The 18675-nt window shown below is 43.4% G+C and overlaps 1 long non-coding RNA gene across 1 annotated transcript; it reads right to left on the bottom strand.

Annotated features, from left to right (window-relative positions):
* Positions 1-10445: 10445 nt before the first annotated feature.
* Positions 10446-15133, bottom strand: LOC147653912 (uncharacterized). Its single transcript, XR_015284049.1, has 2 exons — positions 11345-15133; positions 10446-10687 (listed from the first exon to the last, which is right to left on the bottom strand). It is a non-coding gene; the product is annotated as an uncharacterized LOC147653912 (long non-coding RNA).
* Between the last annotated feature and the right edge of the window lie 3542 nt (positions 15134-18675).

Raw genomic sequence — 18675 nt, 5'->3', positions numbered from 1 at the left:
ATGGAAGAAAAGGTGCACTGTAGCCATCCTTTATTATCTTCTCTGGCATTTAACCTGGTGGGACTAAGGGATGTGAGAGACACAAGGTGTGTGTTGGGTTCTGTGGCTACCCCTCACTCTCTGAAGGGGCTGCTGGGTGATCCTAACAGTGCAAGGCAACTATTTAAAGCACAGATACTCATTAGTTGTGCACTTGGGAGATCTGGGGTCTCTCACTGGCTCCACACCCTGTGGGAGTTTGTTTCACCTCCTGGTGCATCCCTATGCACAAATTGGAGATGGTGACATTTAGGGTTTGTCTAGAGGGTACAGCACTGACAGAGGAGGATAAAGAGCCCTGCTGAGAAGAAAGGGGGATATAATGAACCCTGCAGAAGCTGCAAAACAGAGGGGCTGGGCAGTGCTAATACACCAGCACACAACTCTGCATTCAGCCTTCATGCATTTGGCCTAATACCCCAATATAAAGCTCTTTGGAATATGTTGGTGGAAAGAGACAGAGCCAGAGCTAAACAAATATTAGCTGTGTCCCACTTCCAGAAGTTTATCCCTGGCCTTTTCTATTGTTGGTACATTGCTCCTCTCCCCACTGCAGGAATCAGCCCTTGCTTACTGTTTCCTGCCAGTAGCTCTGCAAATTTGGCCATCCCCACATTGCTCCCTGCCCAGCTCTTCCCTGGATGGTACCAAAATTACACACCAGCAACCCATCTTTATATTCATTTTGTAATATATAAACCATGTATCATTCAGTATCTTTACTAATTCAATTGACTTCCTTCAATCCTCTGCTGCAATTTTAAGAGCAGACACACCCAGGCTCCTGCTGCCCCAGGAAGGGAAGGGCTTCAGCCCCTGGGGGTGGTAATTGAGCCTTTCTCATGGCAAACCCCAGGGTCTGCCACAGAACCCAGTGCATGGGCAGCAGGGTTTCTGTGCTGTTAATGATGCCTCGGTGTCTGTGTTGTTTTTGCACTTTTGTGCAGTTCAGGCACATGTGAAGCAATGTTTATGTCTCCCTAGGAACAGCAGGTGTAAGCACGCTTTTGTACAGTGTATCACGCCTGCACTAACTTGAAGTGTTATAAAAGCAACTTTTTATTCAAAGAATGGGAACTGGTCCATCATGTCCACCTCGAGCTTGCTGCTGGCATTTGCATTTACCCCCAGGGTCTGAGCTCCCTCCTTCTCCCAAACATTTCAGGCAGTCCCTGAGCACAGATGATGTGTGTAGGAAACATTCATTCTCACAGCACTGAAAAACCAAAGCTCAAAAATGAGTAGATGTATATCTGAACTAGCCAGAGAGGCAGGTGGGAAACCACAGCTTGGTAAGTGTTGTGAGAGGAGCTGTGCTTCTGAAAGCAGCCTCTCTTTTACTGAGGTTGTTCAGCAGGTAATGTCAAACCTGTATTTGTATTTCTTTCCTTGTGTGACATGGCACAGAGCTATTGTGGTCAGGTGGCAAACAGCCAGGTCTGCAGAAGCCTTGAAGATCTGCTCCTTGGGCCAGGATGTGGGATTTTCAGGGAATGGATTGCTGTGGTGTCTGCTGGAATGAAGGGCTGGCCCTAACAACCTGATGGGACCTTCACAAAACTTGTAACAAGAGACTCCTCTGCAACACCATTAACTGTGTGAGAACATGGCCCTAACAGAAAAGCCTTGTTAGTATTCTAAAAGTTCTAATTTCTAAAAATTTCCAAATAGGATCAATATGAATGTACTGCCCTATCGAAGGGGCATTGCAGAAACACTTTTGGAGTGGTTTTTACCAACAGAGGTAAAAGTTTTTATCTAGCCTCTGTTCCCTGATCCCTCCTTTCCCCACATGCCATGAGGGGTGTAGAAACACACCTGGAAGTACAGCCCCACTTCTGGTCATACCCATGTGGGCAGCAGAGCTCCTGGGTCCCAAAACCACCCAGTCCCTGCAGGTTTGGGTGGGAATGGCTGTGATCTCCAACTGCTCTTGGAGGTGGGAGAGAGCCTGCCCTCCCTTGCTGCTGGCTCTGGAGGAGATAAGGAGAACACAAGCTGCTTTTTCCCAAGTATTTGTGGGATGAAATACACCTTATACTTAACCCCCTTCCTGCTTTCCACCCAGTCCATTAATGCAATCCAGCTGTTCCCCACTGCCTCTTTCCACCCCAGGCTATTGCCCACCTTCCCTGATCAATGCCAGCTGCCCCCAGGGTGGGTTTCATGTCAGCAGGGCCTTCCTGGCAGCCTCCCTCTCCCCATCTCTTGGGTGCTGCTGGCTGGTTCACTCAATGCAAAATACGTGCCAGTTCCACGCTCAGGATCCAGCTGGGACACTTTGGAAGTGACTTTGCAGAGCAGGAGACCTTTTACATTAGTTAAAATTAATTAAATAGTTTGGGATAATCACCAAAAAGTGTTTCAAAACATGCCAGACGCAGAGGAGCAGAAAGCGCAGTGCTGCTGCTCCTCAGCTGACATTGCCACCAGGGTCTTTGCTGTTATTGACCTGCACCTGCTCATGGGGATTTTGCTGCTTGGCCAACCTAAACAGCAGGTTTTGGGTGTCACATCATCTCATCTTCCTCTTCAGCCCAGGTTTGCAAAAGAGCCTGCTCAGCAAGGATGGGGTTGCTGAGCAACAGGGTATTGCTGGGCGGGTTGCAGGAGGGCTGCGTCTCGCTGCCACGCACAGAAAGGAAACAATAGACAGGAAAAATCAAAGTTTTGCTGGAAGAGGAGAGGCTTCTGCTCTTCCTGAGGCCCTCAGTAATCCCTGCCTGGTTCATGCTGCCTGCAGGGCCCGGATAAGGCCTTGGCTGCCACACAGAGCGGCTTTGCAGGACAGGGTGGAAATCAGCTCAGGGTGTGGTGCAACCATGATTATTCTTAATAGAATTTTTCATTAATCACATCCAAGATAATCATTAAACTATTTCCAAATAATTAGTACAGACTTGGTATCAAACTGCTTATCACTTCAATCCCAGTTCAAGCTGGATGTGTGGATTAATAACTAGAGTGGCTTGACACATTTTCAATTCTTTCAAAATGAAAAATGTGACTCTGAATGCTGCAAAACTCACAGCACTTGGGAGGATGCAATCACTTCCTTTTTCTCTGTTTTCCTCCCAATTGCATGATTATGAAAGAAACATCTGTTTTGAAGAGATCTGCAACAGAAAATTTTTGTTCCAGTTGGATTTTTAATGGACAACTTCTGTTAAAGAGTCTTGTTCTCCCCACCCTGTTTCTTTCCCTTTTTCTTTTTCTTTTGCTGAAAGATGAAAGAGAAAGGAAGAGAAGGAGAAAAAAAACTCAAGCAAACGAACCCCACTGGCCAGACTACAAGTGCAGAGAGAAAAAGGGGCCACTGAGGTGTGGATGGTGTGAAACACCACAGCTGAGCTGGCAGAAAATGTTTGCACTTCAATTCACTTTGAGAATGTTTGATGTTGTGTGTGCATGGATTTTTCTACGTTTTGAATCAATAAAAATACTAAAAGAGGAATACAAATTTGACTTTTTTTTTCCCCCCTCACCATGGAATAATTCCTATTGTTTGATAATGTTGGATGTAATTAATCTGAAGCATCAATAAGCTAGTATATTAATAATATATAAAAATAGGTATTGTTCTTTATCTGCAGTATTTTTGGATTTTCCCTGACTCCATTCTTCTGCTGCAGAAGAACCTGTTGTTCTTTGGGAAATCTCTATATACTGGTAGGCAGATGGAAGAATAAGCCAGTGAGAAGAAAAGCCTCAGGCACTGCAGCCAGCAGATAAGGCCAGTTCTAGTTTGTGAAAGGCTGAAATGTCAGTACAAAAGGCCACTGAATGCTATCAGCTGCTCTGGTGTTCGAAGCATTTATGGGAGACCATGCCAAGCAGCAAAAACTGTGGAAGAGGATCCTGGATTTTGGTGCATCAGTGTCCACGGACAGAAAATGAGATGCAGGAATCTCGAGCCTAAGGGAAAATGGCAGTGGAAAGAAAACTGGCTGCACACCAGAACGGGGTGTGCTGGTCACTGCCTGCACAGAGCATGAGGCAAAGAGGAGAGGAGGAGCTGCTTGGGAAGGGAGCAAGGCTCCTCCTCAAGGAGCAGCTGTCCTTGGTGGTGACTGCATGGGCTCCTTGACCACTGGTAAAGAAGCAAAACATCACTTCCTAGGCTAAATAAATAAATAAATAAATAGAAATCTCTTCCTATAGAAAAAAAAACCCAGAAATATTTTCACATCATACAATTTTTCATAGGGGAAAGACCTACCCACAATATTTTTCTTGGATATGTGCTGGTGGTTCGGCATCCCAGCAGTTAAAAGGATTAAAAATAATGCAGATTTCTTGGTGTCGTTCCTCTGCAAGGCAGAAGCAGGACAAAACATGGTCTTCTAAAATAAAAATGGCATGGCAGGGAGACCCTTTTGGAATAGGTTGGCCAATGAACCAGAGCTGTTAAAACCAGAACCAGAGCTGCTTTCCAAGACCAAAGTGAAACACTTCTAAAATATGGGTATGAAAAGAATCCTTCTGAATTAGTTACTTGGTAAAGGAAAAATATTTTAAAAAAATATGTCCTGAAAGAATAAAATACAACAGATTTTTGATCCAGTGGCAGACTGCTAAACCATAAATTTGTCAAGCCATTTTCTTTCTTTCATTGTTTGGCCCCATTTGTTTTCTGTCCATCAGACTGGAATCTCTCTTTTAATCAGCTGTATCATCCCAGCTGTCTGGATGGAAGGAGATGTAGTTTGGGAGAAAGATGTGGAGAGTGCTTTGAGTAACCTTGGGAGTGGTTTTGACTGATGCCAGTGCTAGGACTGGGGAATTTCAGTATGAATTTTAACAGTAAAAGTGCACTTTAGGCAGTGACCTTTGTTTTTCTCACACACCAAAGGGAATATGTGCCCTATAGTCTTGAATGGTTTTGTAAAAATGCAGCTGACATTTGCAGGTGACAACTTTCCATATTCATAAACAATTTTTGATATTCAGGCATCGATTCCTGTTCAGGTGGGATCAGAGCTGCTACAGACCAGGTTCTGCTGTGTCCAGTGCAAATATGAAAAGCTTCTTTAAAACTGGCAGGTGTATTAATTGAAAGAAAAAATGAATCAAGACATGGAAAGGTTTTATTTTCTTTGTATTATTTTTTTTTTTACCTCTCTTAAAACCTTGGCTTCTATTCTCTTCTGGCTATCAATATGGTGTTTTAATATTTTGGTAACTAGATGTGTGACCTAGGCCATCTCCATTCTCTTTAGTCATTTTCTCCCACTGGCCTCCTCCTTGCATTTTAGAAGAAATAACAATGAATTGCAGCAGAGTCCTCAAAAACTCACCAGCTCTAAGCAGCTTTACTATCTGGAAAACTTTTTCTACATGTAAGCATTGCTCCAGCAGTGTGAAACAGCAGGGCATAGCCATAAATTATATTTGTTTTGGCTTTTGGGGGACTCAGGTAGATGATTCAATGCTTTATTACACTGAGCTTTGCATGTCTGGATCTAGATTTTTTAGGATAGGCACCAAAATCCCTGCTAATGAAGCAGGATAAGTGAACCAATACCTTAAACATGAGTTAATCTCAGATGAGGTTCAGATGTGAACTCAAAGAAAACCTGCATATTTCATGTTCCATGGTCAACCCCAGCCTGCCCAAACTCTGTAACACAGCCCAAAATGCTTTGGCTACACATTAAATTTCATGTGTTACCCAGCACCCCTGAGAGCCTGTGGCATGTGCTCTATGTGCTCTAGCACACTGCAGGATCAGGAGGGGGGAAAAAAAAGAAAGAAAAAAGAAAAAGGTATGCCAAAATCTGAGTTCCAATGGGTTTTTAGCCAAAAAGAAGACCATACTTATCTTCAGAGCAGAAATACTCTAGAAAACTCTAGAACAAGAAGAAAGCCATAGGCAAGAAGTGCCATTTCTTTTCATCAAACTTCTTTCCTCCATTGCCACTTTATTATTTCTGCCTGTAACCTCCACGGGGGACAATCATGCATGTTACCCTCCCTTACACCACACACTTCTTCTTTAGCATCCTCAAAGTAGATTGGAGATAACTTTGAAGATTCATGTCAGGAAATGAAATGTACACACATCCTCACACACAAACAGCTGCACAGGCTCGTGAAGGCGTCGTGCTGCTCCTCCTCGCATTTCCAGTGACTTTGTGTCTGCATTTCTGGCAACAAATTAATATGGAAGTGGAGAATCAAGAAAGGGTTAATTAAAAAAAAAAAAAAAGAAAACTTTGCCTTGTTTGCAGTGATTTTGCATCAGTTTCCATGGAAATGGAAGTAGAACAAGCCAAGAGCAGTGGTGTAGCCAACTTCAGCTGCTGGCTTCTAGTTCTTGCTCCTGTTTCCATGGAAATAGATGCCAAATCAGCAAAAAATAAGGTAACTTGTTTTAAGATAGTAGAGTTTTAAAGGCTTGTCCTTATTTAACCTCAGTCAGGAAGATAGCTGGTGAGGGGAGGCAGCCAGCAATTCAATGAAAACTTTCAGAGGCTCTTTGAGCAGCTGACTGTTGAACCCTGTAGAGAGTGAATTCACAGGGCAACCACCAATCTTCAGAAACATTCTGCAACTTTCCTGCACCTTGTAAATAAAATACTTTTTCCTCTTGGCATGGGCAGTCACAGCAGTGAGTGGGAACCCAAGCTAACATCTCTTTGCAATGCACGTGCCTCCTTAGGCTGCCTTTGCCTCCCAGAGTTCAGACAGAGATGTGCTTTTCCCAGCTGCAATATGCAAACGATTCCCATTCCAAAAGCAAAACTTTCTGTTTCAACCAATGGAGAGAGAAGCAAAAGATCATTAGCTGGGGGAATTCCTGACAGTGTTTTACAACAAACACCCCACTTTCTTTTCTTCCTAATCCACGAAAGCAAAATTTCATTGAGATAAAAGAAGTTGGCCATAACCTTGCTTACAGCAAAATGCGGATGGGAAAGCAGAACTGAACCCAACCAGAAAAAAGAAATGGGCTGCAATTTCAAGAACTGAAATTTCATCCAAAGCTCATTTTATTAAAACAAACTTTAATGGAAAGCTACTTCAAGGCTGGCTTTTGATCCGTAGCTGTTGCTGTGATGGAACTGTCTGTGGGGAAGAGTGTTTCTTGGTGGGAAGTTGTGTGAAGACAGAGATGAGACTCCCATCCTGGGCCCCATTGTTCTTGGAATTGCTCTTGAATTGGGATCGTTCCCAGCTACCTTCCACCTCTCTCTTTCCCCACAACCCCTTTGCTTACATACTCCTCAGGCATCTCTTTAATGAGCTGCAAAGGCACCCTTAGACAAGGGATCATATCACAGGCCACTTGTGGCCCCTTTTTTGGTAGAAGGAATATATCTGGAAGCCATAAGTGTGGGTATATGTTTAAAAAAAAAAAAAAATCTTGGCTGGCATTTGTGGCAAAGTAAATGCAATTCTAATGAGGCATTCCTTCATTTACAGCATTACATTTTTGCTTTTAGGGACATAAAATCTGCTCTTGCAAGGGCACGTGCTTTGCTTCACACATGAAGAGTATTCCCTTGGGCTGCTGGGTGAGTAAATAAATGGAAAGTGCAGGCCAACCTAATTTTAAAGAAGTGAATCAGGTCTAGACTGGGGCCTCACAGTTGTTAATTTTAGGTATTACAAGGAATGTGCTCATTTTCTGACTGGTTTCTGAGGATCTTCTTTGAAGAAAACCCAAGAAACATCAAGCCCTTCAAGAAATTGCCAAAAAAGATAGACTTTTTTTTGCATAACGAACACTTAAAACTCATGGGAGGTTTTTTTCTTTTCTTTTCTGACAGCACACATTGTCTTAAAATTCAAAGAACTTTCTCGGATTGATCTATCAGACATTTATTGCTGCCATTGCTGCTATGATGTGATTTCTTTGAAGCTGTTTTTGAACTGTTGAGATCTGTTTTGGGGTGGGGAACCCAGAGCTGTGTTACCTATGATCCTCCATGACATTTCACTAATACTTCCCCTGGAAAAGCTTCAGCCTTTTTTATAATGGCAAAAAAAAAATGAAAAAAATTGTCAGAGAAATGGAAAGCCAACTCACACATTTCGAGGTGGGATGTGGGAGGTGGAGCTGAAAGCATCACTGCTCCCCAGGTGTTTGTAATTCAGCTCTCAGTGTACTTTTTGGACTCTCCATTGCACAACAGTTCATCATCCTCCAGGCTTGCAGCCCCCAGGTCACTAACCTGCACACACGTCATCCCCTCCGGCCGCGAGGGAAAACAGGAGCTGTCTGCCAACTCCTCTGCAAGCAGCTCAAAGCACCGTGGCACAACTCAAAGGATCATGAGAACAAGCTAGAGAGCAGCAGGCTGTGGAGCCAAAACCGAGATAAAGCAAAAAGAGAACAAGGTCTGACATGAGGTGCATGAGGCAAAAGAATGACACACGTGCGCTTTTCTGTGAGTTTCGTAATGTTGGCAGATCCCTGGAGTGTGCCAACAGCTCTGTCCTGGAAATCCAGCTCTTCCAGCCCACCCAGCCCTGCTGCTGGCCCAGCCCCGGTGTCCCCAGGAGGCTGTGGCAGGTGGGCACAGAACAAGGTGTGGCAGGAGGGGCGGAGGTGTTCCAAGCAAGCACAGGCTGTCCTCTGCTCTTCCTGCTCCCTGAGCACAGGCTGCTCCCATCAGAGGGGAATTTCTCATGGGGAAGTGGAGCAGCAGCAGCCACCAGGTGCTTGCCATGGGTACGGGGGGATGGCACACTCCCTTCTCTGGGCTCTGGGCAGAAGTCACTGTACATGAAAATCTCCTCCAAGAGACACCTGGCAAAGCTGGATGTCAACTGAATAACTTCTAAAACCTCCATCACTCCATCCCTGCTGGTTCCCTGTGCTGGGCAGCAGGATAGACTGATTGTGGGGCTGCTGCCACCTCTGACACCCCAGGGTGCTCCTGTCCTGACCCCTGAGCTAGGCAAGACGTCCTTGCTTCCTGGCTCTGGTCTCAGGTCATCAACCATCTCAATTCCAGCTCCATCTCCAGGATCCTCCGTGCTCTCCCAACTTTTTGGGGCAGGCCAGAGTGGATGGGCATGACATCTTGACCTGTGAGAGCCCCTTCTGCAACTGAGACATAGGGTTAGCAGAGAGCAAACGTGAGCAGTGAAGCAGCACAACTGCTTTGCTCCAGGGCTCAGTGTTGGCTGGGACATGACCTTTGTCCAGCCATTTCACCAAGGGACTCTTAATGCTTGAGAGTTTTCTCAGTGTCTGCAAAATTTCTCAAGTTAGTTTAAAGTCTAATCTGTCCTTCAATCACAGAGTCATGTAGGCTTTTTTTTCCTCCTTCATCCATGACCAGATAAAGCTGCCTGTGTATGGCTTGCATTATGTACCTGGACAGATTTCTTTATTTTATTTTATTGTTTGTACTAATGACTTTAATCATGGAGGTTTTTGCTTTGGAAGTGGAAGGCCTGTAGCTTTCACAGCACAGATGGGAGATAAAAGCACTATAATCACAGAGTGCGATCAATGACACTTTTTCCAGGAAGATGCTAAAGGCATTATTTGGCATTAACAAAGAAAGGGATAATTAGAAAATAGGCAGAGAAGCCTTTATTCCTGTAATTAATTTCAAAGTTGGAAGTTCCCTAGTGCTTTTCTGTTCAAAAGTGACAGCATATGAGCCATTGCAAAGGAGATGTGTATTAATCATAAATCAGAAACAGGGAGGAAATTGAAACCTGTGTTTCCACCGACTTTAAAAAGAAAAAACTGCTGCCTGGAGTTAATGTGTATTCTAACTGTATGTGAAGGAAGAAACAATTATAAATAGTTATTGACACATTACATGAAAAGCAAGAAGAGGATGTAGCCAAACTTGGTTTCCTGGGAGACTGGGCAGTCCTTTCCAGAGAAAAAATAATACTCAGGAGTCACTTTGATAGCTTGAGGCTGTGCCTATGTTTGCAGCTGCTTTTTTTCTGCACTGATTTCCTACAGCTGCTATCAGCCTCACTGATGGCCACAGTGATGGAAGAAGTGTTCAGCAAACTTCCTCTGCCTCCCCTCGTTTTAACACTGTCAAAACTGTTTCTGAATAAGTGGATCTGCTTTAGGAATGTCAACAGCCACAACCGTCTTGCTTACAGCCTTGCTCCCATCTGGATCTTCAGCTTTTTAAAAGGCAAAATGAACATCTTCCCCTAGGGTAAGATTGAAAATTAGCAAAGGAAAAAGGCATGCACAGCTTTCTGTACAGTTTTTTTTTTTTCCTTTCTGTTCCCTAGTCTGTGGCTGTTGTCCCCATCATCACATCCACAGTTGTGACGTGAATTGGTGCAAAGTGCCCAGCTGGTGAAGGCACCAGCCTTGCTGCAAGGGGTGAGCTTGGAGAGCTCCAGCACTGGTGTTTTCACTCAGAAACACTGGATCCCCTCAAGACAGCTGATGTTGCACACAGAGCCACACATTCATCTTTTATTTTATTTATTTTTAACATGGATAGCTTTACAATTAGCTTTTTTTAATTTCAATCTAGGTTGAACTGATATTGTTTGCTTTGTATCATGGCTGGCTTGGCTGATGACTGGTGTAGGTGAACATAACACCCATGATGCCTCCTCACACCACGAGGAATTCACAGCTTACACACACATGCATGTTCCCATGTGTGTAATTTTGGGGTTGACTACAGAATAATTGTTCAGTCAGCTGCAATGTAGAATATATGTATTTATAAATGCCATCATTCACATGGTGAAATTTTGTATGTGCACACACACTCACGCCCTCTCTTTGTAATGGTTTTCTCATTTATTTGCTCAGGAAGTTGGTTAGGTCTCTTTGCTTACATTCCTCTCCAGCTTCCTCTAGCTCTAGACCTTCAGGCAGGTGAACTTGGCACCTCACTTTACAACTGGATCCAAAAAAATGCATAAAGGTAAGAGGATTACATACAGATCCTATATGGTTTTATTTTTTTCAGAGTTCATTCAAGGACAATCCTTCTTTTAGGTCCCATTCCTAAAGTTTCTTTGCTTAAAGCAGAGAAATATGTGCATAAGCTTATCACAGAGCTGTACCCAGCATTTCACAATGTGCAGTTGGCATTTGCTGATGGCAGCACTGGTGGAGCGCTCTGTGTTTCCCAATGCATGGAGGGAGTGTTTGAAACAACAGTTTTCTTTTCTATTGGTAATTTCCATCTTCTGTTCTCATTGCACGAGCTCCAACACTTTGCTCTCAAGCAAGTGATGCTATTTAAGTTCTCCTGGAAATACTTCTTACACATGCAGGAATAGGAAAAAAAAAAATGATCTGCATGTCCCTGGCAGAAATATCTTCTGAAACCGCTAATGGTTTTCTTACCTCACAGCTATATCCACGGAATGTTCCTGCATTTACCATTCCAAATCACTGCAGTGATGGCTTAACTCAAGACAGACAAGCTGTTCTTCTCCTTCCAGTGAAATGATTTTCTCCTGATGTGTGTCATTCAGTCCCATTTTTGAACATATCCTGGGAAAATAACCCCAAACGCTGTCAGTAGTTAGTCTTTGGCCAGTGGTTGTAAAGAAAGTCTTCTTTTTATTTTATCCATGTATCTCTTCTGAGAATAAAGTTTATTAACTTTGATAGAAAAAGCCTTTTAAGTTTTAATTGTATGAAACATTTTAGAAGGTAGTGCTAATCACTTTTGTTTTATAATATATATATTAAGTTTGTGGAAAGGCATGCATATGAATGTCAAGTACCTAAAGTATCTTAAGAAGTTACAGAATAAAACAGGAAAAAGGCTCCAAAATTACAATTTTCTTTCATTTAGATTTCATGCAGGCAAAAATACTTGCTTAGAATACAACTTGAAGATATGACAGGACACAATGTCATCCTTTTGCAGCCCACATAAGATATGTTATGATGCACTGCAGTCACTGCAAAACAAAAAACTTTGAAGACAACTTAGTAATACCTTGATTAATGCAAATCTTATGAAACATTCAAAAGGATATTAACATGTAGTCAAATTTCATCCCTCGTTGGCAAATGTAAATGTAACATTTGGCTAAATAATTGTCAAAACTTCCACATTCAAAACCTTTCAGTAGTTGATTAGACTGTGGAATTAACTTCTGTGTAAATCTTCTTGGACCTTTCTATTAGCTTCCCAATTGTCACTGGGAATTTATAATAAAAATTACAGTACCAGGCTTAAAATTATTTGAACAACCCTAGAGCTAAGAGCCAACTAAATTGAAATCTTTTTAGTTATTGGAGTATTCCTGCTCTTTGCTCCTTTAGAAGAGAGAGAGCAACATTTTAACTTGTCCTAGAAAGGAGTCCAGCTTGACTGCAGGCAATTCCAGCCTATGAAGAGACCCAAAATAGACACCTGGCTCATTCCCAAGCCATAGTTTCCAAGTGAACCAGCTCCCAGCTCAGTCTCAGTGATCTCTCACTCACACAGAGACAGACTCTGCCGCGCCATTCATGCTCAGCAGCGTGTTAGTCCTCAATTAATAACACAGGCTACACCCAGAATCAGGCATTTATTCTCTGTGAATAGGTTTAACACAACCTAGATCTCCAAAATGGCCTTTCTTTGTGGAGATAGACCTCATTTGCTCTGTCCCCTCGACTGTGGCTGTCCTATTTAGGCTCTGTTGGACTGCTAAAAAATCCTCTCTTTCAGCCCAAGTCATCCCAGCGCTGCCCTGGCCAGCAGCACAAGGAGATTTGTGTGGGACACACAGTCCATGGGCTGTCCCAAGGTGCTCCCATCCCGTTCAGAAGATCTGACACATCTTCACTGACTATTGGCAAGGTATTTTGGACTTCCGAGCAAGAAAAAAAAAAAAATAAAAATTTAAATTTGTGGTTTTCTTTGCTGTGAAAGGGAAATTAGTTTCTTACCCACTCCTCCTTCCAGACCGGGATATGACTCAGATCCTGCTAGTTTAAGGATGATCAGAGCCGATTCTGGATTTCTTTTGTGAGATGTGCCGTAGCTGTACTAAATGCTGAGGATAAAATTACCTTCTGCTGCAGTCTGCTGCTGCTGGAAAACAAACAGGACTCCTTCCTGTAGCTGGAGGTAGATTGCTTTTCATCTGGACTTCAGTCAAATTCACAGTTTTATGACTTCCCATCTAATGCAATCTAAAATTCTTGTAAAAATACCAAAAAAGAACATACTTGTGCAACTTTGATAGCGCTGATAACTGGGGGATGTACATCATGGGCAATCCTTCCAGAAAAGTTTGCATTTCTGCTCGGCTTCCAAATGAGAAATATCACAAGGAAACATGGGGTTATTTGTGGTGCTAACAATGCATATTTTGGAGGGTCTCTGGTTTCCTGTGGCGCCCCATCCTCAGGGCACTTCATTGTGAACGTGCTGGCACACATCCTTTTCCCAAGCCCCACCTGGCAGCTACAGCAGGAAGAATGAAAAGCAACATCCCACTTTGCACGGTAAATTCTCAACCTGAGCATGATTTGTTGTAACAATCCACCCGTTTGCTCTCCTGCAGGGATAAATTACTGGTGTCTGGACTATGCTGTAGAAGGAGAAAGATTTCGTAATAACCCCGTAGCTTATACTCCAAAGCATGAAGGTTTCTCCTTTATTTTAAAGCATGGGAATATCTAAGGCAATATTCTCCCCATGTAGACTTAAAATAGTTTTGAAAGCCATTGTCTTATTTTCCCTCTGAATTTGCCTTTAACTTAAATTAAACATACAAACATGCATCTTACAGAAAAAAAAAAATTAAAATAACAATTATGCATTTTCAGTACCTGGCTTAAAACACTTTGCAAGTTCATTGATTTTTCATAAGGCTGGAACTGAGCACAGTCTGAACACCAGGTATCTCCTGAGGCATTTCAAATAGTATATCCCAAAGCAGAGCACTCACTAGTGTTGTTTGCTTTTGAAAATCTTGACTGTGGGTGACATTTCTGTTGGCTGGATCCCTTAACTCCAGGTAATGCACAGCAGAAATGAACTGCCTCTCTGTACACAAGCTCATGCCTTTTAAAAATTATATTTTAAATGTAAATAACTCCCTGAATACTCGAGGTTAAATCAGCACATAGTCCTTATACATAGGAAACCTCAAGATGGCACTCTTGAACTGCAGAGTTTTTCAGGGAGGCTGATTATGAGTTTCTTGCAAGGGGAAAAAAAAAATAAAGAGAAAGGAATGCAATGGTGAGTGTGAACCTGTGCAGGAATAACCAGAGGAAATATCAAGTAGAACAGCAATATCAGACTAAGTCATGAAAAGCTATCAGAGTGTGGCAAAATGTACTTGAAAGCATGGGTTATTATAAAAATTTGGGTTGATAAGCCCCCCCAGTTTTGTGAATAAATCCACAGTTTTTTGAAGCTCCATCCAGTTTTTTATCTTGCTCACCATCCCCTATTCACTATTTCCTTTTCTCTCCCTGGGGGTGTTTTGGTGTTACCTCATGAGTACCCTGGGGCTGGCTGAGGTGTTGCTCGTGTTTGCTAGGCAGGACACACTTGTGTAGGATAATTTGTGGCACGTGAATAAAGGATAGTGAGCAGGAAAAAAAGCCTGGGTGGAACTTTGGTCTGCAGACCACAGGTAGAATTCTATGATCTGTGGAGTTTGTGCCTCTCAGCTCCTCCTTCCATCGCTCCCTCCATGGAATAGAGGCTGTGCTGTGTCTGTGACAAGGCCCCTTCTGAGGCCAGGCTTCCTCCTGCAGCACAGGGACAGAGGGAGGTGGCCCTGATGTCCCCAGCTTCGGAGAGGGGGGGAAGGACACCCACCTGCCCGGCATTTGGGTGCTGCAGAACTCACCTGCTCTGCAGACATCATAGCATCATTCCCTGCAAGTGGGGTCCTGGGTGGGAATCCTGCAGGAGCTGTGCCAGCACTGCCTGGGGTTGGACAGGGCTGCTGTGCTGTGACTCCCAGGCACTTCTGGAGCAGCTGGCTCCAACCTGGCACTGTGGGTGGTGGGAAGGTGCTGGCAGGTCATCAGCCGTGTCCCATGGGGGAAGGGTGACCCAGACATCTGTTTAAGATGAGTTTGGGAGGGGGGCATCACCTCCCAGGCCTCCTAGAGCCTTTCTCTCCCTCTTGCTCTTCATCCTCCTCTTTTTCCATAAGAGGAATTTTTGTGGGAGGTGCAATAGGAAGCAGCCATGGGAGGGAAGATGAAGAATATGGTGGACCCACCCTGGCTTACAAAGACTTTTTGGTGTTTTTCTCACATGGCATTTGCCTTCCCTGCCCCAGCACTTTCCCTCAGGTGTTGCTTCTGTCCCTGCTGACCTTGGTGACTGTGTCACCTGTCAGCAGGTCAGGGTCACAGCTGGCACCATCCCAGCCCATGAGCCAGCCAGCCTTGCTCGCCACGCTGGAGCCACCACGCTGGAGCCAGCTGTGGATCGCTCTTACGAAATCATCTGCTGACTCACCCTTCCCTTGCTTGCCTAAGTGAAATCATGCCTGCCTTTAAAAATCTCATTGCAGCATTACATGACACATTTATCCACTTCTTTCACTGTCATGAGCTGCTTCAGATAAGCAGCTGTGAGGTTTTTGGGAAAGATAATGTGGGTTTTTTCCTTTGCTCCAGGGCCTCTGAAATAGGCATTACTTCTTCTCTGCTTGCTGATATAAATACAAATCTGTTGAATCGCTGAGGTTTTTCCTGGAGATGCTGGGAATTTGCTTTCTCCATTGCAGTGTGGACTCAGACAGATCTCTCTGGGCCAGGTTTGGTTTAGGGACCAGCACTGGGAGGATTTTCAGTTGCTGTGCCAAGACTGGAGGCATTATTTACGTGCACCCTATTTTGCAGAGCCAGTGTCATGCATTGAATCCATGTCCTTTAGCTACCCAAAGCAAGAGCCTGATGAGTGATGGATCTTAGAGATGGACAGGCAGGTAAAAAATGAGTGGAATTTTGCTTAGGTTGTGCCAAACCACAAAGGTTTTTCCTGGTTTGTTTGAGTTTTTTTTGTTGTTTTTTTTTTTCTTCTTTTACTACATTTTGATCCATATGAATGTTTGGTTTGCTTCTGATTTCATTACTTTTTGATTCAATGGTGGTTTCAGTTCTGATTTACCTGACATTTAATTTTTTTCTTCATAAAACAGTCGATTCATTTTTAATTGAGAAAAAATTTTTATAATTTTTTATGGCCATACCAGCCATTCCTGTCGCAAATAAGTTGAAGATTCTGATGTTTTCCAAATTTAACAAAAAAAAAAGTTGCTTTTCCGAAGTAAAATATTTCAATCTGACTTTCAGGAAAATACTACCTAATTTCTTCTTTAGAAAGACTAACTTGCCAATCATGAAAAATCTTATTTATTTCATTTTGTGATGATTACTAAAACAGTACTGAAACCATGCTTTGGTAAGTGATATACTACTGCACCTTGGTTTTTTAAACACAGCCATGCCATGGGGCAAGAAGAGTTTTTAGGACTTGGTGTTTCATCTCTCCTTTTGAGGCGCTGCATCTTTCATTTTCCTATTGCTTTCTTCTGTCATTTGAATTGCTTTATATGCTTGGTCCTGTGACATCTCTATAATGTTCTCTATGGCTTTAGCAGATCCTCAAAAGCACTAAAAGCTGTGTAATTCATGCAAAAGTACAATTCATCAGCTCAGAAAGGTACAAATAAAGACATTTAACAGCCTACCACGTGAAAAGCATCATTTTTCTATCAGTCCTGTGACACTGGTCATTTTCAGACCTCAAGTATTTGCATACCTCCCGCTTCTTTCTGATGTGAATAAATTCCAGGGTTTTTCTTTCACATATAACACCCTCTAAAAAAGAAAACAATCTTTAGCTTTGTACTAGAATTTTTTACTTTCTTAGGTGCAAGATGAAAACCAATGCCCCCCTCTATCTTAGGCTGGAATACTGATTTGCAGAACTTCTCACTGGAGGACATGGTAGATGTTTTTAAATCATGCTTGCTCTTTAATGTGAAGAGCCATCTCTGGGAAAAGTTTGCAAGATCAGGCCCACGGTCATCATTTAGTCAAACTGCATAATTCTTAGGTCTTTTAATCTTTTCTCATAAATCAATCCTCCAATCCCCTTAGTCGTATTTGTTGCTCGTCTCTGAATTCCTTCCAATTTTGCAATTTACATTATAATTAGGGCTTAGTGAAACTGATGAGAAAGTGATTTTTGGGGCCAATTTTTATGCTGCTTGTAAATATTCAAAATCTGGCTTTCCACAGGCTGGTGAGGGCCCCCCCCGAACTGTGTGACAATGGCAGGGACCTGAGGAACTCCCACTCCTGGGGCAAGGACAGATGTTTTGCCAGATTCTCCCACTATGGCTTGCCACTAATTAGTGTTCATTATCACATTGATTTTACCGTGGGACTGTAACTGCCTACAGCACAATTCACAGTGAATAAGGACAGGAGGATCTGCCCCAGCCTGCACCCAGGATCGCTAAATCACTCCCTGCTTTGACTCAAGGTGAGCAGCTGGGCACAAGCAGGGCACAGGAAGGGACTGGGCTCTTTGGGGGAGCAAAAGGCATCAGGCAGAGATATTTTCTGAAGGAATGCCTGTGCTGGTGTGTGAAAGCACATTTCCTGGGTGGTTTTGGCTGCCATGCTGTGCTCTGCAGGCAGCTGGGACAAATGATGAAGTTAGAGCTTGCATCTCATGACTGCTGTCCCTCCTGGCCCTTGGATCTGGCACAGCTCACCTCTGCTCATGCAGCCACTGTCTGGAAGAGTGTATGTGCAAATCCAGAGGCACTGAAGATGATTTGAAGGTGATGAGAGACCTGAGGAAGTTATACAGCTGGCAGAAAAGCAGCCACTGCCACCACAGCCACCTCCCCTGCTGCTGCTGCCTGGGTGTGGGACATCTGCCCACAGCCAAAGCTTCCCCCTGCACTGAGCAGATCCTTCGTGCTGAGAAGAGAATGTGGCCACCACAAAGACTTGATGGATTTAACCTTTCTCATCCAGCACAGCCCACTGGGTATGTGTTTGTCCCTGGCTGGAGGGGTGGCGCAGGGTAAGGCCATCTGTGAGCCTTGGCAGAAGAAGCTTGTGCTGAGAGTCCTTGCTGTCCCTCTCAGATCAGCTGCCATTTACACCTCTCAAGGACCCAGAATTGCTTTCTCATGCTCCTTTTCAACCTAAAGTTATTGTTTACTTATGTGATAGCTACAGTGGATTGGAAATCTGCCGCACTGGCAACAGGCTGAAGAATCCTGTGAGAGTGTTAGCTCAAATGCAAGCTAGAGAAAAACCATTAGAAAATAAATAGCTGAAGCCTGCCTGCTTGTTTTCTGCACTTGGCCATACCATCCATACTGTCCTCTTGGTTCTGCCTCCTCTGAGTGCACAAATGAGAAGCCACCAGTGCATGTTTTGAGTCTCAGTCACACAGATCAACCAGAACCTTTAAATGGAGGATATTCAGACCAGACCCTCAGAAAAAATTTTTCCTGTATGCACCTTTGTAAGCTCTTCCACCAAAATAATTTCTTATTCTCTACACAAGGTGCAGAAGCTTACAGAGGTCCTCCCTCAACAGGGTAAGCGTATGGAAAATGGCAGTCAAAATAATGACTGCAAAGTCAAAATTTCAGGGTTTTAAGTCCTTTAACAATTTTGTTTGACTTTCAGTAGAAAAGCTTGAATTCACAAAGCTGCTTGCTGGT

Source organism: Cyanistes caeruleus, chromosome 3 (genome assembly GCF_971803275.1).
Source record: "Cyanistes caeruleus chromosome 3, bCyaCae1.hap1.1, whole genome shotgun sequence".
NCBI classification, from domain to species: domain Eukaryota; kingdom Metazoa; phylum Chordata; class Aves; order Passeriformes; family Paridae; genus Cyanistes; species Cyanistes caeruleus.
The sequence above is the reverse complement of the archived record's forward strand: the minus strand, read 5'-3'. Positions and strand labels throughout refer to the sequence as shown.